This window comes from Malus domestica, chromosome 13 (genome assembly GCF_042453785.1).
Source record: "Malus domestica chromosome 13, GDT2T_hap1".
Lineage (NCBI taxonomy): Eukaryota > Viridiplantae > Streptophyta > Magnoliopsida > Rosales > Rosaceae > Malus > Malus domestica.
The window spans coordinates 33,393,411-33,419,182 of NC_091673.1; the positions used below are offsets into that span (position 1 = coordinate 33,393,411).

The 25,772-nt window shown below is 39.3% G+C and overlaps 1 long non-coding RNA gene across 1 annotated transcript; it reads left to right on the plus strand.

Moving 5' to 3' along the window:
• The first annotated feature begins 22,321 nt into the window (after positions 1-22,321).
• On the plus strand, positions 22,322-23,544 carry LOC139190308 (uncharacterized). The gene is made up of 2 exons (XR_011574433.1): positions 22,322-22,877; positions 22,982-23,544. It is a non-coding gene; the product is annotated as an uncharacterized lncRNA (long non-coding RNA).
• The last annotated feature ends 2,228 nt before the right edge of the window (positions 23,545-25,772 follow it).

The following is a 25,772-nucleotide window of genomic DNA, read 5'->3' on the forward strand; positions in this document are numbered from 1 at the left end:
CACTTGAAGGAAGATTTGTGAAAAACATGTTCATTTAAGCAACATCTATAGCATGCAATTAACAATTAAAAGGCGGAATCATGCTTGTATGCACTTAAAACAAAACATTAACCATGAAATTCAAAGCCTAGTAGATTGGTGAACCAAGACTCAACTCAAAACAAAGTGAGTTGAGATTTATACCTTTGTAGATTCCTCTTTGCATAAGCAAAGGCTAATCACCCAAAGAGAGGGCCTTCATTCCTTGCTTCTTAGATCTATGGATTTGGATGGAAGAATATGTTTCTCCAAGTTCTCAAAATAGAGAACCTCTAAGTCTCCACACCAAGGTTAGATTGATGAAGAAATGAGTGACCTTGGAGGAGAAAGATTACTAGCTAATCCCTCCAAGGGGGCCGGCCTCTTTAGAGAGAAAGGGAGAGACATGTTCTCTCCAATTTTCTCCAAAAGAAACCCTAAATGAATTTTGGCTATAAAGTCATATTTATACCTTTATTCATTGGAGTGGCAAACTTGTAATTAAAGCAAGTTCACTACCCTTCCTCTAAATGGCCGGCCTTAAGGGTTTCATTGGGCTTTTAAGGCCTTTGAGAATTATTAGTCATTAAGTTGTCATACAACTTAAGTCAATGGGCTTGACGTTCGAAGCCCATTGGGCCTTGAGGCCCATAACTAAACCCGTGGTCTTTAACGAACTTATTCGTTTGATTAATTAACATATTAATTAATCCTTGCCATAAATAATTAAACCATTTAATTATTCTTACTCATCTGCTTTGTTTCTTCAATCTCCACCTTACACGGTGTACGATCCATTAGGTTCCTTTTAGCGAGGCAGTGGGCGATTAAAACCATTTCAAATCGATTGTGAATTGAAACTTACTTTCAATTCTCCCTTTAGTGATTATACACATTTAGGGCTTCCACAAGCCATGAGTGACACCTAGCAGCATATCATGGTTACCCAAGCTAATCAGAAGAGGTGGAGAACCTATTCAGTTTAGGATTACAAATGCAATACGGTCTTTCTCTAATACAATACTCTTGACCACATTGTTTGGTTTGATAGTTTATTCATGTCTACTATCCAATGTGATTCGTGTGCTTATATGATTACCTTGAATGTGATTTGGAACGACTTCCTAAATCTCATTCATACTCTGGCCAGAGATTCTTAATCATATCATAGAGTATTCTCCCTCAAACAGTTTGAAGGTTAGAGATCCCTTGTTGCGCATTCACTTGCCTCCATGGCTAAGTGGCTTAACCCCAACTATGCCATGGACACCCTCCTTTTGGAGTGACTTTTGACATAATCAAAGATCAAGGACTTAACCACAAGACAACTATGATGCCTCAGGTCAAAGGACTACTTTGCATTATCCCAACCATGAGTTCTCATGTGACATGAATATGAGAACTCTTCGTTGATCGTGTTCAGTGAACTCATTCTCTATTGAGCACCTACGTACTTGTCTTGATGTCACACACACCAATGACTCGAGACTAGTCACTCTCCCTGAGAGAAGACACAGCACGTACTGATCTTAACGGACTGTCAATGCCCAATTGGCAATCCTATGATCAGGAACGTTTAGGATATGTATACGAAAGAATGGTCTCATGAAGCTAACTTCTTTAGATTGCATTCTCCCAATCACATATTCCTTGGACTTATCGTTTAAGCATATAACATTTATATGAGACGGCTTAAAACAATAATCTTTGCCCTTTATATTTAAACTACATTAGTTTAACTTGTGAAATGTCCGTAAAGTATCATTATATGATTGGTTTTAGGGCACATTTCCAACAATCTAGACTTAGAATTCACTTTATAATGCAGAAATCACTTTTGACACAAGGGGAAGATTTAAGCAACACTTAGGGCCGAATTCAATGTTTTGGACCCTTTCTTCAACCAACAATACTTTAGAACTCTTTTTTACATCTTTTCAACTCTTTTTTCATACTTTTCACACTTTTCTTTTTTCTTTCTTTTCACCCGTGCCTATGGCACACTAACTTACATGAGAAACACTTCCCCCACACTTGTTTTCTGCCATACATTAATCAAAAGGAATTCAATTTAAATGATGCTTTACTATGCTTTAAGAACAAGGGTAAGGATGGTCCTAATCTAGGATAGGTGAGGGTAATGTGAGTTAACAAAGAAAAAGCTAAACAAGGCTCAATGGGGTTAAAACCTACAAAACATAATGACATAGGGGATTCACGACTTTTTGGTTATGGTGTTGGCCACTACACAACTTTATCTTGAATATGTGTTATGCAAATCAATAACATGCTTTGAATGAAATGGGCATGAGTTCTAGCATTTGGAACTAAATGATGAAACGCCTTCTAAGTAGTAACCAAGCAAGGAATAATGAGATCATGCAACGACTTTAGAAAACAATAATGCACAGATTATAACTCTCCAAATAAACGTTTAGGCTCAAGTCTCACAAGGTTGTAGCATTAATTCGAGTTTCTTCCTTCAAGCATGTTACAAAAACTGATTTTTTTTTTCTTTAAGATTGCATGCGAATTCATAAGTTATAACCACAACCAAGCATGAACAAAGAGTAAATCAAACTTTCATCCATGTTTATAACTCTCTTTAACAGCCATGTAATTACAAACCAAATCCTCATCATTGTGTTGGAAGGTACCCTAAGACACAAACAAACACACAAAAACAACTTGAAAACAACTCTTTTTAGGTTTTTTAAAACAATTTTTCAACTTTTTATGTGATTTTCGGATTTTTACTTCAAAACACACTAAAACACACCAAAACTGCTTAAAACCACTTAAAAACAGCAAGGAACACGTCTTTAAGTAAAGGGTGATAAAATCCCACGAATTTGCATAAAAAACACTTAGTTACCCCCCCACACTTAAATCAAACATTGTCCTAAATGTTTCAAGCATAAAATCACACCAAACAAAAGGAAACACACAAACAGCAACTAAAACAACTATATAGGCAGATTCGAAATAAACAACAAAGTGAAGAGTTTAGGAACGCAAATCTGGAATTGGAGTGATTCCTTGGTCTTCCTTTGTTGAATTGCATGGGTTGCCTCCCAAGTAGCGCTTTCTTTAAGGTCTTGAAGCCGGACGAAGAACACAATCATGCCCCATTGGAGCCCACGGCATGGAGTGGGATCTCCTCCACAACCTGCCCCACGACACTCTCATAGTATGGCTTCAATCGATGTCCGTTAACCTTGAATTCCACCCCATTCCTTAAGCTTTGGACTTGAACTGCACCATGTGGAAAAACATTAGTAACAACAAAAGGTCCAATCCACTTAGAACATAACTTACCAGGAAATAAACGTAAGCGAGAATTAAAAAGTAAAACTTTCTACCCAATTGAGAAGGTTTTGCCCCTAATCATCTTGTCATGAAACGCCTTTGTTTTCTCCTTGTAGATTCGGGCATTCTCATATGCTTCATTCCTTAGCTCCTCAAGCTTATTCAATTGGAGCTTTCGATGCATTCCAACAGCATCTAAGTCCAAATTGAATGTTTTCACGGCCCAATGCGCCTTGTGCTCTAGTTCCACGGGTAAGTGACAAGGCTTGCCATAAACTAGCTGAAATGGAGACATCCCTAGGGGTGTCTTGTAGGCAGTGCGATACGCCCATAGTGCATCGTCTAAACGCATGCTCCAATCTTTCCGATTAGGCCCCACGGTCTTCTCCAAGATTTTCTTGATTTCTCTATTTGATACTTCGGCTTGGCCACTTGTTTGTGGGTGATAAGGTGTGGAAACCTTATGCTTGACATTGTACTTCTTAAAGAGTGCCTCAATGGTCCGATTGCAGAAATGTGAGCCTCCATCACTTATGAACACCCACGGCATCCCAAATCTAGAGAAAATGTTAGTCTTGATGAAATCTGAAACCACTCTAGAATCATTAGTACGGTTAGCTTTTGCTTCTACCCATTTAGAAACATAATCAACCGCAAGCAAAATATAAGTGAAACCAAACGAAGAAGGAAAAGGACCCATGAAATCAATACCCCGAACATAAAATATTTCAACATTGAAGATGGGTGCTTGCGGCATTTGGTCTTTTGCACCAATGGAACCTGTTCTTTGACATCTATCACATGTTAAGCAAAACATTCTAGCATCTTTGAACAATGTAGGCCAATAAAAACCAGATTCTAACACTTTGAGGGCTGTTCTTTGGGTGCCAAAATGGCCTCCACATGCATAAGAATGACAAAATGCTAGAATTGAATTAAAATCAGAATTTGGTACACATCTTCTAACAATCTGATCTGGGCAATATTTCCATAGATATGGATCATCCCACACATAAAATCTTGCATCATGTTTCAATTTATCACGTTGAACCTTGCTTAGAGTGTTAGGAACTTGCTTAGACACCAAGAAATTGACTAAATCGGCATACCAAGGGGTACTTACCTCAATGGACAGAAGTTGTTCATCCGGAAACGTCTCAGAAATGGGGAGGGACTCTTCTTTATGCACCAATCTGCTTAGGTGGTCAGCCACCACGTTTTCACATCCTTTCTTGTCCCTAATTTCAATATCGAACTCTTGAAGTAAGAGCATCCAACGAATGAGCCTCGGTTTGGCCTCCTTTTTGGTGAAAAGATACTTCAAGGCTGCATGGTCAGTGAAAACAATGACTTTAGTACCAATTAGATATGATCTAAATTTATCTAAAGCAAATACAACCGCCAAAAGTTCTGTTTCGATTGTAGAATAATTCAATTGAGCATCATTCAAAGTGCGTGAAGCATCTCCTTTTTGGTGAAAAGATACTTCAAGGCTGCATGGTCAGTGAAAACAATGACTTTAGTACCAATTAGATATGATCTAAATTTATCTAAAGCAAAATACAACCGCCAAAAGTTCTGTTTCGATTGTAGAATAATTCAATTGAGCATCATTCAAAGTGCATGAAGCATAATAAATAACATGTGGCTGTTTATTTTTTCTTTGACCCAAAACAGCTCCAAGTGCATAATCCGATGCATCACACATCAATTCAAATGGAATGGACCAATCCGGGGGAGTTATGATGGGTGCCGTGGTGAAGAGGTCCTTGAGATGCTTGAATGCCTTCTCACATGCCTCGTTGAACTCAAATGACACATCCTTTTGTAGGAGACGGCATAGGGGTTGTGCAATCTTGGAAAAGTCCTTGATAAATCGCCTATAGAATCCTGCATGACCAAGAAAAGAACGAACCTCTCTAACCGAAGTAGGAGAGGGTAAGTAGCATACAAGATCTACTTTAGACTTATCAACTTCAATTCCTTTTTCAGAGATTATATGACCCAAAACAATACCTTGTTTAACCATAAAGTGGCATTTTTCCCAATTTAAAACAAGGTTTGTTTATACACAACGTTTCAAGATTAAAGTGAGATTATCCAAGCAATTATCAAATGAATCACCAAAAACACTAAAGTCATCCATGAATATCTCAATGATCCTTTCAACATATTCAGAAAATATGCTTACCATACACCTTTGAAACGTGGCAGGAGCATTGCACAAGCCAAATGGCATGCGTCGATATGCAAACGTTCCAAAAGGACAAGTAAAGGTGGTCTTTTCTTGATCATCCGGGGTAATGACAATTTGATTATAACCGGAATAACCATCAAGAAAACAATAAAAGGAATGACCCGCTAACCTTTCCAACATTTGATCTACGAACGGCAATGGGAAGTGGTCATTCCTTGTGGTGGCGTTTATCTTCCTATAGTCAATGCATACACGCCAACCGGTTTGAATTCTCATAGGTACAAGCTCATTCTCGGCATTCTCCACAACCGTCACTCCAGATTTCTTAGGCACACATTGGATAGGTGAAACCCAACGACTATCGGAGATGGGATAAATCACCCCACAATCTAGAAGTTTGATTATCTCCTTTTTCACAACTTCCATCATCGGAGGGTTGAGACGGCGTTGAGCCTCTCTAGTTGGTTTGGCCCCCTCCTCAAGAAATATGTGATGCATACAAGTCGTAGGGCTTATACCTTTAATATCGGCCAATGTCCAACCTAGGGCAGATTTGAACTCCTTCAAAACTCGAACTAGTTTCTCCTCTTCTTGTGCCGTGAGGGATAAAGAGATGATGTCAGGTAGTGTCTCGTTTTCCCCCAAAAAGATGTACTTCAAATGGCTTGGTAAAGGTTTGAGTTCTAGGATAGGTGCCTGAATTATGGATGGAATCAATTTATTAGTCGAAATGGGAATGGACTCATGGTTAGGAAACTTACCATCATGTGTAGGCAATGAATCAAGGGCAGCAACTAGTTCAAGGAATTCCTCACTAGGAGGCACGGCATAGGACAGTTCTTGCATGACGTGGCTTAGCATGGGTGTTGTCCCCTTGGTTTTGACGTCTACATCTCTTGTAATGACCTTTTCAAGTGCATCGTCATTCAAATCTTCAAGATATCCCTGCGCCAAAGAATCAACAATATCAATAGAGAAACATGAATGATCTTCACTAGGATACTTAATAGAATCAGAAAGACTGAAGTTAACAACTTCCCCATCAAATTCCATGGACAAAGTTCCATTAAACATATCAATTTTAGTCTGGGCCGTCTTCATGAATGGCCTTCCAAGTAGAATGGGCAGCGAGGGTGCATGATCCGATTCATCCATCTCAAGAACATAGAAATCCGCCGGAAAGATCAAATGATTAACCTGCACCAAAACATCTTCCAAAACTCCCTTTGGATAGGCATTAGATCTATCGGCCAATTGTATGATAACACCATCATTTTTCAATGCTCCTAAGTTCATAGATGCATAAATGGAATATGGCATAACATTTATAGAAGCACCTAAATCAAGCATGGCAGATTCAAATCTAGTGTTACCAATGACACAAGGAATGGTAAAACTACCCGGATCTTTGCATTTGGGAGGTAGTTTGCGTTGCAAGATGGCGGACACATTCTCACCTACCTTTACCACTTCCTTAGTCGACATCCTCTTCCTAGTGGTGCACAACTCCTTCAAAAACTTGGCGTACCTCGGGACTTGCTTGATTGCATCCAACAAAGGTATGTTTACTTGAACTTTCCTAAATGTCTCAAGGATGTCCTTTTCAGCTTCCTCCTTCTTTGTTTGCATAAACCTACTAGGAAAAGGAACATTTGAAGGAAAAACATTAGTAGGAACCGAATTTGACACATTCTTACCTTTATTGGCCGATATGGACAGATTGGGGACATTAGAAGCTTGCGGCAAAGGTGCTCCCACCTTTGCCGTGAATGGGCTTGCTTCCTCCTCTTCAATTTGCAGTTTTTCAACCTCTTTGGGACCTGATTGTGATGGTGTAGAACCTGCCCCAATCTCTTTTCCACTTCTCAAGAGTATGGCCTTTGCACTTTCAAAGCCTCCCTTCGGGTTTGGAATGGTAGAACTAGGGAGTTGGCCTTGGTCTTGAAACTTTCACATGAACTCGGCAATCTGCCCCACTTGCTTCTCCAACTCATCCACCTTCTTGTCCCTAGTTTGCATACCTTGCGCCATAGAAGTTAGTAAGTAAAAAATCTGATCATTATCAATTGAAGAACCTGATTTTTGGGCGGGTTGTGCTTGGGTTTGAGTTGGTGCAAACGGCTTTTGGTAGAAACCCGGGGGTTGTTGCCTAAAGCCTCCTTGTTGTTGGGGTTGTTGGGGTTCCCTCCACTTGAAATTTGGGTGGTCTCGCCAACCTGGATTGTATGAATTGGAATATGGATCGTTCCTTGGTTGGTTTTGGCCTTGAAACCCAATGGCATTCGCGCTCTCCCATCCACCATTCTCCATGAGTTGTGGGCATTTTTCAGAGGCATGTCCTTGGATAGAACATACACCATACACCATTGGTCCTTGCAACCTCATGCCTTCGGCCATCTGAGAAACAATGGAAGTAAGATTAGCTAATTGTGAATGAATGTCGGGTGTGGAACTTACCTCATGAACATGTTGCCGTGGGGGTCCTCTTTGGCCTATTCCTTCGTATTGTTGAGCGTTCAACGCTCGATTAGCAATCAAGATCTTGGCAGCCATAGGTGTTTTGTCTACCAATGCTCCACCCGCCGAGGCATCGAGCATTTGACGTTCTAGTGGTAGAAGCCCTTCGTAGAAGTATTGCAAAAGAAACTCCTCCTTCATCTGATGCTGTGGACAAGAAGCAACAAGTGATTTAAATCGTTTATAATATGTAGGAAAAGACTCACCTTCATCTTGTTGAATTCCACTTATTTTTTTACGAAGAAGAATGATGCGAGAAGTTGGGAAAAACTTTTCCAGAAACGCCCTCTTCATACTCTCCCAAGATGTGACAGTGCCGGGAGCCAACTCGTATAACCAATCCTTGGCTTTATCCATCAAAGAAAATGGAAAAGCCTTCATCTTCAAAATGCTTCCGTCAACGTTAACCGGAGTCATACTTGAGCAAACCACCTCAAACTCTTTCAAATGCTTGTTAGGGTCCTCCATGGGCATCCCATGGAACTTTGGAATGTGGTGGAGCAAACTCGACTTTAATTCGAACTCTTCAGTTTTTCCTTGGGCAGCCGTGGGATATTGGATACACAAGGGTGTGGCATTATCCAATCCTGAGGCGGAAAGCTCCTTAAGTGTACGATTGTCCATGGCCATGCCTTGAACTTGTCCACCCACTTGTGCCGTAGGTTCCTCCTCTTCTTCTTGTACGTTTTCTTCAAGGTCAGATTCGGAATTGGGTGGATTTTATTCTTGCTGGTTTCTAGCTCTTCTCAAATTCCTCTCAAAGTCGTCGTCAAAGTCCAAGATGTTCGCACGAACCGTTTGAGAACTTCTAGTCATAAACTAGTACCTAAGAAACAAGAAACAAAATTAGGTCAGAAACTTAAACAAAATCATAAACAAAGTGAAATAAAAGAAACATAAAAAAAAACAATCCAAGGGATTAGCAAAGTTGCTAATCCCCGGCAACGGCGCCAAAAATTTGATGTGTAAAATAACTAAACACACAAATTAAACCCTCTTGTTGACAATTGTAGTATGAATAAGTAGGGATCGTTCTAGACCGGGGATTAGGAGGGATTGCTAAACACTTGAAAACTGACTTAAAAACGTAAAAACAAAGTTTAAAACACTAGATTAGACTCAAAGAATGCAAAACTAAAGTTTAAAACACTAAAACAAACCAAAAACTCAAAACAGCAACCAAAAGACTCAAAACTGCCTTAAAAACACTTTCTGGGTAGTTTTGAGCACAAAGCACCAAATTGGACAAATATGAGTTTTAACTTGTACCAAAACACTTAAAAACATAAACCAAAACACTTTCTAACTAATCTAGGACTTCAAAATAAATGGGGATTTGATTTGGACGAAAATAAACTAACAAAACAGATTGCAAAGTAAAAACAGATTTGAAAACGATTTTGGGGTTTTAAATGGATGATGGATTAGTTAGAGGCTCTTTCTCCACACATGACAAGTATGCAAATGACTTGATTTCCAGTTATTCCTTCATTGAATTATGAATGACAATGCCCCAAATTAACCGTGACATCACTAGTTAATTCTCAAGTTTTCCTTGTGTTATTGGATTGGATGACATCATTCGACAACCCAAAGCATTCCTCAAAATTTCCCTACATGACATCATAATAAAGATACAATCAAAGATCATTACGTTCAATGAAAACTATAAGCATTGACAAAGCATTTGCAACTATGACATCATGTCACTCATGCTAGGAATTGGACTTAACGCGATCGTGACTAGCGACATTCACTACATATGAATATAAGTGTGTGACGATTATGTGAAACAACCTTATATTCTAGCATCATATTCATGCAAGCTAGTTAAGTGTCGACCCCTAATTAACAAACATAAATAAGTTATTACTTGCACAGTTAAGCCAATTGCATTCACGATTCAAGAACTCATAACTGGAATTTATCAAATCAAATTGCACACATAGTCATGGCTTCGAAATCACCCCTAACCAAGAGGGGTTTAGCCACTCATGTTCATAGCAAAATGAAAGGAATAGAAATTACACAATGAAATCATGAAACGAATTACACCTAGAATGCACCAACAATGAAGCTTGAACATCCAAGGATCCTTCCTTCTTCCTTCTTGCTGCGGCACACAAGTGGGTGAGTGTATGGATTGGGTTTTGGGGGTTATGGATGGTGTAGAAGGGTGGAATGGTGTTTAGGATGGATGTATGGTGCGGCTAGGAGTGTTTTTGGGCAGAAACTATAGAGATTGGTGAAGGATGGGTGCGGCAAAGGTGGTGGATGATTTCTGGCGTGAATGGGAGTGAATGGAGATGTTTGTGGCTGCACAAGGATGTTTATTTAAAGGGATTTCAGGAATTAAAACCCTAGGCTTATTCAGGTAATCAGAAATTAAGTCAAAAGCTTCTAGAAATAGGAAATCAAATCAGAAAATTAAAGGAAAGGCAAGGGGATATGCGGCAAGGTCCTAAAACACATTAGGAATGTGTTTTAATGCATAAAATCAGGAAACAACCCTCTCCCTTGCACGGCAAGGAAGAGAAAATGTCAAGGGGGTGCGGCAAGGGTTCATAATGTGCAAGGGATGTGTATTTGATGTCCTAGAATGCTTAGGATGCCTTCAAAGTTGATAAAACTTAGGAACATTTAAGAAAGGTCAAACCAAAGTAGGAAACCTTGGCTTAACTTTCCTATTTCAAGTAGGAATCCTTCTTGGAGTAGGAATCCTTGTTCTTCTAGGAATCCTCATGTGATTAGGAATCCATCTTCAATTAGGAATCCTTCGTCAATTAGGAATCCTTCGTTGATTAGGAATCCTAATTTCTTCAAGTCTTCAATTCATCCATTCCTTTTGCTCCAAAAGGCTCCAAATTACATCATTTTGCACACATCGGCTTTGGAATCTGAAAACACACAAAAGTGACTTTAAACACTAAAATAACTAAAGAAACACAACGTAAATGCACGAGAACAAGCAAATTAAGTCGCATAAATATGCTCCTATCAATAAGCGACAGTAAATCCGACGTCATGTTCAATTAGTGTCGCAATTGTCTTATGCGCCGCTACATTATATTAAATAGACACCACCCACTGACACTATAAGTCCCTTTTGTAGTAGTGTTATCAAGCATAACTAACTGTTTGGACGTGATTTTGCACCATTGACTCATTTAATTAAGGCCGTTAGATTTTAATATTTTTTCTAGATATTACTATTGGATTATTGTAGTAATCATTTTGTGGAAATATTTTTATGAGCTTGAAAAAGTCTAGATTTTTTTTTTCTTTCTGTTTTTTGAACAAACGATATCATCTACACTAAGGGGGAGAGGGTGGGCTTATGACACACCCGATCCTGAAATCAGGGCGTGCTGGCCGCCATGTGAGCGTGACGTAACCATAAGTGCGAAACGGAAGCAAAGGAAATAAGAAATACGAAGGAATCAAAACCAACTACTAGCAGTAAACCCAACTAGTGTGCTAGAGCGAGATATATAATAAAACACATAATTCAGAGCGTAGGTCCTAGGTGCAGTCAAGTAGGACTATAAGTAAATTACAACACCTGCAGGTGAGTCCTACATGCAGGGTGTCTGTCAGAATGCCGAAGAGAACCTCGTGAGCCGCCAACTGCTAGCTAGAACCTGGAGGGGCGCAAAAGCAAAATTGAGTGGGTCAGTAAAACCAAAGCTTTCCAAAACATTTATTTAAAACATTTCTAACCCCTCACTGTAAAACCTGTACTTTCCCAGAAAAATAGTGTATAAACGTATATAGATCATCAAAAGCTCACTCATAATCCTTCAATGCTTTTCAGAAAGAATAAGCCATTCCATGCCAAAATATAATATGAATGCATCAATATAAATCAAGTGAAAATAATAAATCAACTGGAGACCCTACAATGGCCCTGTACGGCTGATTCAATAGCTCAAAATCCCATCCAGCCAGAGTCACCAACTGTGACCTGTACGGCCCTACCGGAGTCATCAACAGTGACCTGTACGGCACTATACTGCACATAAGTCGGAACTACCTATAGTAGTCTGTACGACTAAGATGGTGAAATAATACGCTCTAGTGCTTCTCTCATCAATGATTTGTGCATATAATCGAAAGTCACCCACTAGTCGAAACCACCTCTAATGGTCTGTACGACTAGCATGTCGGAACCCTCACATGGTCTGTACGACATGCACCTATTTGGATCCAAGGTGAGCGTGCGGTGCGGTGAATAATATGAGCACTAACATCAAGGGTGCAGATTATGAGTTCTCAACACGATTCACATCATCAGTTATTCACATGATTACCATACACCCACCTGATACTCACCTGTGCGTCCACAACACCCATTCACACATGTATATGCATTGACATCAATTCATAATATTCATAATACGCATGCATGGCAATTTAAAACATGCTTTCATATAAATTCAATTTATGGGAAAATTAATAGTATAAAGGTATATACGAAAACAAAACTGCCCACTCACTGGTAAGTCAATGGGTCATAACCCCCGTGACGTCCCTGGATGCGCTCGTCCTCGGGATAGATGTCACCTATATGCGAAACAACTATAAAAACGTTAATTAATGCACATAACCGATAATTCGAAATAACTTCTCATACGGTGCTCAATTTGGGTATACGAATATACCACATCCACCTACTCGACGTCACGGATGTCGAGAAATTTTTAGAAATTTTTTTGGAAGTGGCACGCGCCCCCATGCGCTAGGGCAGGCACGAGTACACGCACCCCCCACGCGCTAGGGCAGGCACGAGTACACGCACCCCCCACGCGCGTCTTCTTCCCTGGGTTCGCCGGACTGTGTTTTCCAGTGGCCGGAAAACTGGGGATTTTTCAATCCCCTTGTTCTCCTTCATTTCTCAACCGTTTTCTTCGTATTTTATATCAATTTGAAGCCCTCAACATGTAGTTTTACAATATACTACTTTAAGGCTCTAAAAACAACTAAATCTCACCAGAAAAATTCCAAGAAAAACCAGCCAAAATCGAACCTAGTGATCCTAACGTCCAAAACCTTCAAACGAAGCACTCCGAGCTTCCTTGGGACTTCATTAAGCTCACTATAAGCTTAGAATTCCCTGAAATACAACATATCACGATTGCATGAATAGTGACATAATATGAGGGTTCGGGTTCCACGTGATTTCGAAGGTTTCACTTCCTAAAACTAGCACCAAACGACTCAGGAGGTCGAAAGGATGAAGAACCATACCTTTTTGGCTTCGATCCGTGGAGTTTTGATGTCCTTGGTCCTTGTTCGTACAATTTCGATGGGTGAGAGAGAGATAGAACGGGGAAGAGAAAGGGAGAGCACGGGGGAAAGGGAGAGAGAGAAGACTGAGTATGTGTGGTCCACCCTAAACCTTAACCACACAAATAACAACCCATTAAGCTAAATTTTTTTTCCAAACTTAGGAAAATAAACATTATGAACATAGTATGTCACACACCCACCTTAGTAACGTCAAGGGCAGTATCTACATTTCACATCTTCGATAAATATTCCTGGAACGGGTTGTGATAGCTTAGCTTCACAATGGGCTAACAATAATGTGGTTCAAATTTGCCTTTGGCGAGAATTGAACCTAAGACCTCTTACTTTTACAAGTGAACAGGAATACTACTAGACCGTAGTACTTAGTGACTTGAAAAGTGTAGATTGAAATCAAGGATTCACGGGTTTGTTTGGGATTTTCCCTGTGGTTGAGGATTACCTTCCATGTAAGTCATGCAAGTGAGGATTGATGAGTCAATATTATACTATATATTTTACTTTTATCTTAGTATTACTTTATTGGTTACTTAGGTGAGATTTTGATACTTTGAATTATATTTCCAATGTAGGACAGTCGACTTCCTCTGGACCAAAAAGTATTTAAACGGACGAATTTTGGAGTGATTTTAATTGGAGGATGTTCGTTAGCCTTTCAACTTGATCGAATCAAAGTTTCAGATTATCTACTGAACGGTGATTTTTTGGCGATGGAATAAAGGAGTATCGTCCAGTGCTGTCAAAGTGAAGTTTTAGGCTTAATTGGGTTTTTTGACGTCCAAGATGGTGTCTTTTAAGATGACGGCGGAACCCTAGTGCTTTTATAATTTTATTTTTGAAAACCGTTTTCTTTTTGTTAGTTTTATTTTGCCGATTTATTTAATTATTTTTATTAAATTCGTTTTTATTATTTTAAATCACAAAATCACTTTTGTTCCAAACTTTATTTTAAGTAATTAATTAAGATTCGATTTAACATAAATTATTCATTCAATTCTTGAGGAGAACGAACTTGCTAGAGCCATCTATACTACAATTACCTTGTTCTCTTGCAAGTATTTTGAGTATTTTTATTCATACTTTTGCAAGTAGTAAAAATCCTATCAAGGATCTAGAGTATAATTTGAGGAAGACAATGTGAGTTATGGATAGTTGGCAAGGAGATAAAGATGGCTTGCACGTGGATATGGCCAATCAAATTAAACGGAGATAAAGCTCAGATAATCGTCAATTAAATTTGATAAAAGTTGGAGTGGATTGGAACCGTATTGCACGTGGTATTGGTTGCATGGGTTGCATGAAATCCACCTGGGCTTATTCTTAGCCAAGTAATTCAAGTTGGGTGCTAAATGGATGAGGTTGCCTTGAATATTTGTGTAGATGACTACTTATCATGCAACTTTGTGATAACTATTTTACAATTATTCATGTGCAACATGATTTCGGCTAAGGATGGTGATCATGTTTATCAGGATAAGCTCCGTGGTTGAGAAAATTATTTCTAAAAATAAAGAAGGCTCTGCAACAGAAGACGATCTTTAACTCAACAAACAAGCACAAAATCTCGGTCTACGGGAACCTTTCTCACATACTTAATAAAAATACTAATTATCTTAACCCTTCTTCAACATATCTCTAGTTTGATTAACAACAATATGTTAGCAACTTGCAACACATTTAGTTTGGATTAATAGCACTGGAGCAGTAGAATCAGTCGATAGAGAAGTATCTCCAGTTTGAATTAATAAAACTACTTCAAGTTTGATTGGTTAACTACTAGAATTTTGGCTATAAGCCACCCTTTCATTTGGTGGCTATTGTCAAGTGTTGCCACTCACATTGGTGGCAAACCTCTATGGCCACCAAACACACACTAAACTAGTAGTGTAAGAATCCTGGTTGGTGTCATCTTGAGTTTATTGATAGAGCCTTTAAAATCATTCTTACTCTGCATCGGAGTTGGAAATGGCTCAACGCACTGGAGAGAGAAAGAGAGAGAGAGAGAGACTGAGACTGAGACTGAGACTGAGAATGAGAGCGCATTTGAAAGATGACATCATGAACTTCTGCTATAACAATCCTATACTTAACCCCGTGTAGGTTGTGGCCTAGCATGCTTTGAGGCTTCCAAAACGTTGTAAGGGTGCATCTGGAGTAGAGAAGAAAAAGAGGAAGAACAAAACTGAGGAGGTGTTCTGAAGGTGATTACGGCCAAGACATCTAAGAAAAAGATCAGATTAACGAGCGATCCCAAAGTCAGTTAAGAAAAAGCGTCAAAGCCTGTTGATCTCTTCAGTCGAAGATAATTTGTGACAAGCTTCTACATCTTCTAGTGGAGAAAAAAGCAAGTTCATCATCGAAGAGGTGTCAGTGTCGAAGCAAGGGCTTTTGAAGAAACATCCACAACTTTCTGCATCTTCGGTATGATGGCTACTCTTTCTAGTAATCGAGTTCTAGCAGATGATCTATCTAACCAAGTGCTTGAAGTGTTGAATTATAAGTCTATAGCTGTTATTGAAATAAGTTGTGATATTAAAATGTGTATGCACTTATGATAAAACTCTAAGTGAGAAGATATATAGTTGTAAGGCAAATATGACAGGTGTCATGATCCTAGCATATAGCTAGATGAAGGGTTGAGATTGCTTTGTAAATGAATGTGAATTCACCTTGGATTCCAATCTGAATGTAAGCACCGAGTGTGTGCAACTTTAAGTGAGATATATGAAGAAACAAATATTACTCTGTTAGTAATTTTTCTACATAGAGCTTCACCTTTTCAACTTCCCTTGTTGTCTTTCATTGTTCTTCTTTCTTCTTCACTAAATCCAGTAAACAAAGATAAGAAACCAACATGGCCTCAGAGCCTAGTTCGATCATCTGAGTCTGGGCGAAAATCTGTGATTTTCACTGAGCTGAATCGAAGCTCACTCGAAGCTTAGTGAACAGTCGCTGGAATTCCATAGAACCTATTTTTCGATTTGTGCTCGTATCATCTAAGCTAAGTGATGGCTGGATCTGGAAGTTCTGAGGTGAAAACTCCGATCTTCTTCGGTGAGAACTACGAGTTCTGGAGAATCAAGATGATGACGATTTTCAAATCTCATGGGTTATGGAGATTAGTGGAAAAAGGAGTTACGAACTTAGATTCAAAGAAGAAGAAGAAAGCTGAAGGAAGTTCAGAAGAGGAAGAAGATGAGAAAACTGTGGCTGCATATATGCAAGACGCAAAGGCTCTGGGAATCATTCAGAATGCTGTCTCGGATCAGATTTTCCTTCGAATTGCTAATGCTGAATCAGCGAAGATGGCTTGGGATCTGTTGTATGGAGAATATCACGATGGTGATCAGGTACGATCTGTAAAATTACAAAATCTGAGACGTGAATTTGAGTATGCCAAAATGCGTGATGATGAAACTCTGTCTGGGTATCTTGCTAGGCTAAATGATGTGATAAATCAGATGAAAACGTTTGGTGAAATTCTTTCAAATGAGAGATTAGTACAGAAGGTCTTGATTAGCCTTAGTAAACCTTATGACCCCATATGCCTAGTTATTGAGAATACAAAGTGTTTGGAGACTATAGAGTTGCAGGAGGTAGTTGCAATTTTAAAAAGCCAAGAACAACGGTTTGACTTGCATACTGTTGCTGCAATTGAGAGAGCATTCTCTTCTCTCTCTGTGAATCAAAAGGAACAAAATAAGAATGGTGTTTACTCTGGTTCATCCAGGTCTCAGAGAAACTGGAATTCTAAAGGCAAGAAATGGGAATTAAAACCCAAATTTCAGCAGAAATCTCATCTGAATACTTATCAGAATTTGAATGTATCTCGATCAATGAGTCAAGAAGTCACAAAACCTCAATGCAATGTGTGTTCTAAATATCATTTTGGTGAGTGTAGATACAAAGGGAAACCAAAATGCTTCAATTGTGACAAATTTGGGCATTGGGCTAGAGAATGTATTGCAGCTAAAACAGTGCAAAAGGCAAACAGTGCAAATCAATTGGAGATGACAGGGAATCTGTTTTATGCAAACAACACAGTTACAGAACCAAAGGTGAATGGAGAGTGGTATATAGATAGTGGCTGTAGCAATCACATGATAGGAAATGTAGATTTACTTGTTGAGGTCAGAACCAATGTAGCTGGCAAAGTTCAAATGCCGACTGGAGATCTTGTGAATGTTGCAGGAATGGGATCGTTGGTTATTGATACAAATAAAGGCAGAAAGTATGTTAGAGAAGTAATGTATCTTCCCAATTTAAAGGAGAACTTACTCAGTGTTGGTCAAATGGATGAGCATGGATATTTCTTGGTGTTTGGAGGTGGAATGTGCAGTGTGTATGATGGTCCATCATTGGAATGCTTGGTTATGAGAGTGAAAAAGAAAGTGAATAGGTGTTATCCATTGAGTTTGCTCTCTGAGAATCAAATTGTGTTGAAAGCTAGTGTCACTCACTCTACTGAGACTTGGCACAGTAGACTTGGACATTTACACTTTGGTGGTCTCAAACAATTGAGAGACAAGGAGATGGTACATGGTTTGCCACAGCTTGCAGACTACAATGGAGTCTGTGAAGGTTGCCAATTTGGTAAACAACATAGAGAAGAATTCCCAAGAAATCAAGTATACAGAGTAACTGCTCCACTTGAACTGATTCATGTTGATTTGTGTGGACCTATGAAGACTGAGTCAATTGCTGGAAATAAGTATTTCATGCTGCTGATAGATGATTTTACCAGAATGATTTGGGTCTATTTCTTGAGATATAAGTCTGATGCATTCAACTGTTTTAAGAAATTCAAAGCTATGGCAGAATTACAAAGTGGTTTCAAGATTAAGACTCTAAGAAGTGATAGAGGAGGGGAGTTCAAGTCATCAGAATTTGATCAGTTCTGTGAAAAGGAAGGAATACAAAGACAACTTACTCTTGCATATACTCCACAACAAAATGGAGTAGTGGAGAGAAAGAACAGAACCGTGATTGAAATGGCGAAATCTATGTTGCATGAGAAGAGGATGCCATATTATCTCTGGGCAGAAGCAGTTCATACATCTGTATATATCCTAAATCGATGTCCCACAAAGGCTTTGAACAATATCACACCTTTTGAAGCTTATTCCGGTAGAAAACCAGGAATAGCCCACCTGAGAGTATTTGGATCTCTATGTTATGTTCATGTTCCAAGTAAACAGAGACATAAACTTGAACCGAAAAGTTTCAAAGGAGTATTTGTGGGATATGCAACCTGTGAAAAAGGGTATAGGGTATTTGATCCACTCTCTAAGAAACTAATTTTGTCTAGAGACATTGTGTTTGATGAAGAAGCTATCTGGAATTGGGAAGAACAGTCTTCAAAGGCTATTACTCACAATACAGGAAGTTGTGTATAAATGATGCAAACACAGGAAGTGATGAAATATTGGTACTATCTCCTACATCATCTTCATTATCACCATCTAGAAGAGTGCTAAGTATTGAAGACTCTGAAGTTCAATCCAAGTCACTCATTTCAGAGGAATCTGCAAGCATGCTAAATTTAGATGAGGATGTCAATCCAGCATATGATCACACACCATTGAAGTGGAGGAATCTGAGTGATGTGTTGGCTCAATGCAACCTGTGTGTCATGGATCCAGAGAAACATGAGGATGCCAAACAAGATGAGTCTTGGTTAAAGGCTATAGAGGATGAATTATTCATGATTGAGAAGAATGGCACCTGGAAGCTTGTTGATAGACCAACTGGAAAACCTGTTATAAAGGTTAAATGGGTCTACAAAACAAAGTTAAATCTTGATGGCTCAGTGTTGAAGAACAAAGCAAGGCTGGTTGCAAAGGGGTATGCACAAAAGCCTGGTCTAGACTACAATGAGACCTATGCACCGGTTGCTAGATTAGACACTATCAGAACTTTGATAGCCTTGGCTGCACAAAAGAGTTGGAAGTTGTATCAGTTAGATGTGAAATCGGCTTTCTTGAATGGAGTATTGCAAGAAGAGGTTTATGTTGAGCAACCTGAAGGTTTTGTGGTAAAAGGCAAGGAGGACAAAGTGTACAAGCTGCATAAGGCTCTCTATGGTCTAAAGCAAGCTCCAAGAGCTTGGTATGGAGAAATTGACAATCATTTCTCACAGTGTGATTTCAAGAAAAGCCTGAGTGAACCAACTCTATATATAAAGACAAGGGGAGAAGATGTTTTGATTATTTTCATCTGTGTAGATGATATAGTCTACACTGGTAATAGCAAGTCAATGCTAGAAGAGTTCAAGGAAGATATGAAGATGAAGTATGAAACGACAAATCTGGGACTTCTTCATCATTTTCTTGGGATGGGAGTGATTCAAACAGATTCTAGCATCTTCATTCATCAAAAGAAATATGCAAGTTCTTTACTGAGCAAGTTTGGATTAAATGAAGCAAAGACTGTTTCAACCTCTCCTGTAGCTACAGAGAAATTGTCTAAAGATGATGGAAGTGGATCTGCAAATGAGGAGATGTATAGGAGTATTGTGGGAAGTCTCTTATATCTTACTGCTACAAGGCCGGATATAATGTATGCAACATGTTTATTGGCAAGATTTATGCATTGTCCTACTAATAGACACTATGGAACTGCAAAGAGGGTGCTCAAGTACATTAAGGGGACTTTGGATTATGGCCTGGAGTATGTAAAAGGAAGAAAAGCTTGCTTAATTTGTTTTTGTGACAGTGATTGGGGTGGTTCATTGGAGGACAGCAAAAGCACATCAAGATATGCATTCTCATTTGGTAGTGGTGTATTTTCTTGGGCTTCTGTCAAACAAAACTGTGTTGCACTCTCAACTGCAGAGGCTGAATATGTAAGTGCATCAGAAGCCACGGCTCAAGCAATATAGCTGAGGTTTGTTTTGGAAGATTTTGGAGAATTACAAACTGAAGCTACTCCTCTTCACTGTGATAATACTTCTGCAATTGCAATTACTAAGAATTCTGTATTTCATCAGAAAACTAAACACATTGACAGGAGGTATCATTTTATCAAGGATGCACTGCAGGAAGGCATCATTGATATGATCTATTGTCCCACAGAAAAGCAATTGGCAGATATCTTTACAAAGTCTCTTGCCAAGGATCGGTTTAATTTTCTCAGAAGCAAGCTTGGAGTGAAATCAGCTTTAGACTTAAAGGGGAGTGTTGAATTATAAGTCTATAGCTGTTATTGAAATAAGTTGTGATATTAAAATGTGTATGCACTTATGATAAAACTCTAAGTGAGAAGATATATAGTTGTAAGGTAAATAATGCCAGGTGTCATGATCCTAGCATATAGCTAGATGAAGGGTTGAGATTGCTTTGTAAATGAATGTGAATTCACCTTGGATTCCAATCTGAATGTAAGCACCGAGTGTGTGCAACTTTAAGTGAGATATATGAAGAAACAAATATTACTCTGTTAGTAATTTTTCTACAGAAAGCTTCACCTTTTCAACTTCCCTTGTTGTCTTTCATTGTTCTTCTTTCTTCTTCACTAAATCCAGTAAACAAAGATAAGAAACCAACATGAAGGACCATCCACTCTTCCTGGTGCTAGTGAAGAAGCATCTATTAAGGTGCTGAGCTTGGTGATTAAGCCTGTCATTGGGTTGAAGCCACTTCCTCTAGATGCAAGCGGCCTCCGTGATGCGGAGTATGCCCATGCTTTGATTTGTTCTGCTATTTCCCATATCGATTTCAGGGGGATTTTGTATGTGGAAGGCCTTCAAGAGAAATGCTATTAAAGCAGATATGCAGTTAGCTTTCCCAATTTGTGATATTGCTAGATGTTTGTGTGTTTCTTGTTCTTATCCTTGCCCCTATGTATTTTTCCTTAAGCAAATGCCTAGATAGAAGCCCAGATTAGTGCCCAAGCAGACGAAAATTCCAAGCTTAAGGCTGCCTACAAAAGTGAGTTAGGTGACAGTATCAGATCTGAGCGAGACTTGCAAGAAAAGAGTTGGTTACAAACTCTTAAGAATGTGGAACAACTGCTACCACGTTAGGTGGAGCAGTTGTGATTTGTGTTATTAAAACTGCTCCATGGTCTCTCTTCTCGAACACTAGTTCATCATATACAAACCCTATAAATTGTAGAACAATTTGAGACTAGAAAGGTATTGGATACAAACCCATAATTTTCTGCATGAATTCACTGCAGCAAACCGTAACACTAATAAGGTATTGGATTACTTTCTTCTTGAGCAATATGGCTAACTCAGCAAGTAACTATTGTGAATTTACAATAGTCTATATTACTATGATTGTGTAATGATGTATTACAAGCATTTCGAATGGTCTAAATAGTCGATTATTTAGCTTATTAAAATTCATTTCCACATATAAAGGTTTACATGACAAACTTACACTTGTGCCCTTAAAGAGCTGAAAGACTAAAAGCTCTAATTTTCACGTCCTTGATCTCAAGCGTATTTTTGTTGCATTGTGGTGGAGCTTAGGATTTCTCGGGTTTTGTACTCCACCCAATAAATGAGAAACTACAATACTGTTACAAACTGTTTCTTAAAATATTATATTTTATTCCTGAGACACGTGAAATGACTATTTTGCCCCTAAATAGGTGTCTTGAGTAAATTGTGAGCCTCAACTTTAAACTTAATTTCTTATACTTCTTATGTTTTTCTAACCATATTCATGAACATGAATGTGAAATCGAAAACGAAATTTGAATTGAAACAATGAGGTATGGCTATCAAAATCGTGAGCATCAGCTTGTAGGTTCTAGATCTAAGTGGTAGTACCAGGTCCCATAGCTAATGTTCTTAAGAGAAGACCCAGTCTGGCCCATTTGTCGAAAGAAGTTTTTACGGGATTTTTACAATTCATGGAGGATAATTTCGTAAACTTCACTTAAATGGAGTTTAAGTGGGATTACCCCACTCTCAGTCTCTCATCTTCTATTTTCTGATTCACTTTCTCTCTCTCTCTCTCTAACTCTCGAACTCACTCTCTCTCTAAGCTCCGAGAGCTTCACCCTCACTATCACTCTGATTCCTCCACCAATCGAACCACAAAACCACATATTTGGAATCCCTTAGACTTAAAGAGCCTGAATATGGTCTTACAGGGAGCATCGGTGCACCCCACCATGGAAGCTGAAAACTTCGAACCTCTAAACTCAAACCTAGGTGAAATTTTTGGAAAAATCCTTGAATGCAGTTGTTTCAAACTCGCTGGGGTGGTGGTATTTGTTCTTCTTCAATTCAAGCCAAGGGTTTTAACCCTTGCATTCTCTCTGTGCATTTCTGTAGTTTCTGGTATTCTTCTTTAGGCAAACTACGGTGAGTATGTGACTGGTAGTGCACATACTCTTTTAGAACCGATCACATGTATCATTTTCCTTTGTTGCATGTGAGTTTTGTGTTGAAATCCAAAAATTTAACCTCTGTTGTATCTGTGCACCACGTTTCTAGAATCCGGCGAGCTACTCCGAGCTAAACTCGTTGAGTCCTTGGTGGATTTGACCTCTCCTCCTCCAAACTTGATTTTGGGTAAGTCTCTAAACCTTTTGGGACTTAATTATGTGATTTTAACTTGGAATTGCGTTGAATTTGAGCTCGGGAAGCCCTTCAACGTTTTCTAGCTTTTTCTATAGCTTTCAACGTGTCGGCGACGGACGACGGTGAACAGCAGCAGTCACCATTAAATTTAACGGCGACGACCACTATTCTGTTAATCCTAACGAAAGCCAGCAACAGAAGAGGTATGTTCCAGTAAACCCTATAACCCTCACCACTCCGGTGCGTGGCACTCTCAACGGCGACTGCGACTGTGACCCTTACTCGTTGAACTACGGCGGCGCATTCATCCTTGACGACGCGTGTTTCTTGGCGCATGACGGTGCACCACTGCAACGGCGCGTGCTGGCACATGGTTGAGCACGGCAGCATGTGCGGAAGCGTGTAAAGGACCCAAGGCCTACCCCTAGGTTTTTTATATTCTAAATCACCTGTCGCTGTCTGTTTGTGAAATTTTTTTACCTAAATGGTAGTTTTGGGCTATTTTCCATAAATTGTCAACTAAAGCGCAATTTAGCTTTATATTTAATTCACAAGTTTAATTGAGGATAAAAAGAATATAGGAAATGAGCCTATTGACGAGGGACGCTCTGCTTACCTGTGAGTGGATTCTTTTGAAAAACTAAGCGTTTTTACATTATTTAATTATATGTTGATGCATATTACTTGTAGATATGTAAATTTCGTTACATGCAAATGATGCATCACAAAGCTCCATGTGGCATATGACTCATCACAAATGGATAAGTCATCAATGACATGTGGCACAAATCAAGCAAAGGAAGCTTAAAAGCATTCCTAAAATGTGGCAAGGGGGAAGAAATCTCCTTAAAATCGGCAAGGGGCCCAAAATTGCTCCAAAACCGGAAAGAAAGCTGAAGCATCTTCACAAAACAAGTAAAAATTAAAAGATTGCTCAAAAAATAGGTAACAAGCCCTATAATTCAGCCAAGCAAGGGAAAGTGGCTAAAATTAAGACACAAAACAAGCCTAAATTCTCCCATGGATGAATCAAAACACAAATCAAAGCCAAATCGACCCAAATGCATGGCTTTGGAAGTCTATAAATACAAGGTCCCAAGACAAGTATAAGGTCAACAATTCTACATCTAGAGGAACTTCCGCACCAAATCTTTGAAGACTAATACGCTACCAAAGCTCTATTCAAAGAACACACAACCAAAGCCAAAAATTTCTTTCGACCAAAGTTAAAGCATTCCCTTGAAGAATCAACAAGCACTTGTGCTGATTCCTTTTAGATTTTGTTGCAAGCTTAAAACTTGTAACGACGTTCGATTCAAGAACAAGTCGCCAAGACCCTTGAACCAACGAAATCCTACATCAACACTGCCTTTGCTGCAACTTTGAGGTGAAGATTATCCACACATTGTTTCAAGCTCAAAACTTGAAGCAATCGTTCAATCGTTCGTCCGAGATCAACTTATTGCGACCCTTAGGTCAACAACCTACACATCTACATCAAATTTGAAGATTGAATCAGAGGAAAATTGTAAATAGATTGTAACCCTACAAATTCATCAATACAAATCTACATTGTACATGTGTTCCCGTTTCATTCGCTACAGAATTTTCCTTTTTACAATCTTTGCCTCTCATCTCTATCTTCAAATCAACAAGAAGCATAAATGGCATCAAGAAAGGATCAAGTTGTTCCCGCAACCAACGCGAAGAACAAGAACATCGTTGCTGTGAGTGGTGGCATTTTGGGCTTTACATCTTGAAGCAAGACAAAAGCTCTCTCAGCTGTGCCTTCCACCCCTACACCAAACATGCTGAAGAAACAAGAGCACCTGAGGCACAAGCCTGTGATCACCTTGGCCTCGCTAAGGGCGCCAAGGGAAGAAAGCCTGAGGAGGTACTCTGAGTCCTTAACTTCCGATGCCGACTCAAGCAGCAGCTCATATCCCGTAGCCATGCAAGTCATGATTATTGGTATGACTTCCATCGAACAGCAATTGGCACAAATGACCGAAGCAATCGCAAAGCTGACAAGGATCGGGGAGGAAAATGACTTGTAGATTGCTATACTCGTTAACCGTCTGGAGGTGCAGCACAACGAGAAAGCTGACCCGAAGGTTGATCCACCAAAGGAGGAAACTGACGAAAATGAGGAGCCTTTGATGGACAAAGTTGAGGAGAAGCTAGAGGTGGACCGAGCTACGACGTTCATGGGATCTTTCTCTATCCAACAACTACAAGAGATGATCACAAGCACGATCAAGGCGCAGTACGAAGAAAGCTCACATGACTTCGTGTTGTACTCAAAACCATACTCCAAGAAGATTCATGCCTTGGGGATGCTAAAGGGTTATCACCCGCCAAAATTTATGCAATTCGATGGAAAGGGCAATCCCAAATAACATATTGCCTATTTCATCGAAACTTGCAACAATGCTGGGATGAAGGGAGAGTATCTCGTTAAGCAGTTAGTACGCTCACTAAAAGGTAACGTTTTTTACTGGTATATCGACCTTGAGCTTAAGTCTATCACTAGTTGGGATTAGCTTGAAAGGGAATTCCTCAACTGCTTCTACAACACTTGTTGCACTGTAAGCATGTTGAAGCTGACGAGTACAAAGCAATGGAAGGACGAACTTATCGTCGACTACATCAATAGAAAGCGTTCATTAAGTCTAGATTGCAAAGATTAGCTTTTTGAAACCTTTGCCATTGAGATGTGCTTTCAAGGCATGCAGTGGGGGTTACATTACATCTTCCAAGGCATAGAGCTAAGTATTGCTAATCTTGGGAAAATGAGCCAATCACTGACTTCAAGAAGGATGAAGTGTTTACTCCAAAGGTAGACAAGACTGGGAAGAAGCCAGATACAGGAAGTTTTTGCCATCA